Raw genomic sequence first — 2,072 nt, 5'->3', positions numbered from 1 at the left:
CATTTGATACAAATTTTTATAGAAATATTTAAATAATTATTTAAAAAGTATAGGTAAAAATTGGAACAAATTTTGATATGTAGATCCTTTTTTTCAATTTTTTCTTTTTAAACATTATCATTTAAAAAAAATATCCCAAAAAAATCGTTTAATGTGAGAAATATAGAGGAGAAGCACTTCAGAAGCTATATATATATATATCAGAAATTGTAATGTTAACTTGTATTCTAATGAAGTAATTAGACTATTAGTTAGTTTCTCACTATTATCTTGTATTAGTTATGCGCTATATAAAAATCTACTTTAATCATTAAAATTCTTATCTGTATGTGTTTCTTGACTTGTTCCTACAAGATTCAATTTTTCATGATGTTACATCCATTATTGTCACATTCAAGCATGCATTAAAATTTATTGATAGATGAGAAGATCATTGTCATAAAAACTTTGCACTTGTCACTTTGGTTTTTAGTTAGAGTCAATAAGTTTGACATAGATGTTCCGAGATGATTCAATTCAAGACAATAAACTAAAAAGTAAAAAATAATTCATTTTAATAATGGTTTAAACTTTTATTCATACAATAATGCAAGTACACAAGTAAGCTTACAAATATGTGAGAATGAATACGGTTCTATATATCAAAGTACATCATCTGAATCTACCCTTGCAACAACAAATTTTCATGAGAACTGTGTCACTTTTAATATAAAAATAAAAAAATAAAAAAAAGGTTTGATTTGTGGCTCGTGTGAGTCATTGTTTGATGTACATTTTTGTACTATTTGCGACTCGAATTTGATCGAATCATTGAATCCAGTGGGAGAAACATGGCCTCAACAACACCACAAGGGGTGCTTCTTTTGCCATTTTAAGATCATATTCATCAATTTATATATATAAAGTTATGTGGCATTTAATTTATACATTTAACTTAGTAAATTATACAAAATGACATACAGAATGAGTTTAGTTAAAAGTTTATATTAATTAATAGCTGAATTAATGTGGAAGCAAATAGGAATTAATAGGTTAAGTATGTTAATTAGTTAACTGTAATAAAGAAATACAAGTTTTATATTATTTAGGATTGTAAAATTTATTGTTATTATTAGCCTCACATTGCCTAATTTATTTAGGCTTCTCTTTTCCTACTAGTATAATTGAATAAATCATGTACCTATTTGTTTATGTAGTAAAGTTGAGCTGGATATGAACTAAATTTTTTGGTTAGTTTTTCTCGCATTACAGTTAGGATGTTCACTATTTATTTATCATTCATTTAAACTTATATATAAAAAAAATTAATGATTAATTAAATTTTTATTTTTGATAATATCATTCTTTATATAATTTTTTTACATTATATTTTGTATAAATTTGTAAAAAAAATGGATGACATTATTAAAATAGGAATGATATTATTATCTCATATAAATAAATTATTATTTTTTTTCTTTCCAAACCAAAGCCGTTTCACCCCTTGATATACATTGTAGCGATTTTCTCTTCGTTTTTTTCTTTATTGTAATCCGCTAAAACTTATAACCGTTTACATAGTTAAAAAAAGTACCTGTAACAGCCATAAAAAAAATTATATTTAGACTTTGTGGTAGAGAAAATAAACTAAAACAGGAACATAAATAAAAAAAGACGTGTACTTTTATTTTTTCTTCCTTATTATAAATCGATATGGCTTATAATAATTTTTGTTTTGTTCTTTTCTTTTCATAAACTCTACAACCTGTAGTGATTTATGATTTACATGACGTTATACGTAAATTATAATGACTTAAGATAAAGTATATACAAAAAATTAAAAATTTACGACTCGTATAAAAAAAATTACACACGCATATAAATAATAAATCTCAATTATTGTAATTTTATAATTTTGAGTTTCAATTAATTTAATAGCGCAATTTGTTTATATTACTGCTATTATAATTGGTTTATATATATATGTTAGTATAAAATATTATTTATATACTAAAATTAATTATTATGTATTTATATATATTATTTAATTTATTTTTAATATATATTTTATATTAGTAATTAATTTTAGTCAC

Source organism: Arachis ipaensis, chromosome B02, assembly GCF_000816755.2.
Source record: "Arachis ipaensis cultivar K30076 chromosome B02, Araip1.1, whole genome shotgun sequence".
NCBI classification, from domain to species: Eukaryota; Viridiplantae; Streptophyta; class Magnoliopsida; order Fabales; family Fabaceae; genus Arachis; species Arachis ipaensis.
This window is presented reverse-complemented; position numbering follows the sequence as displayed.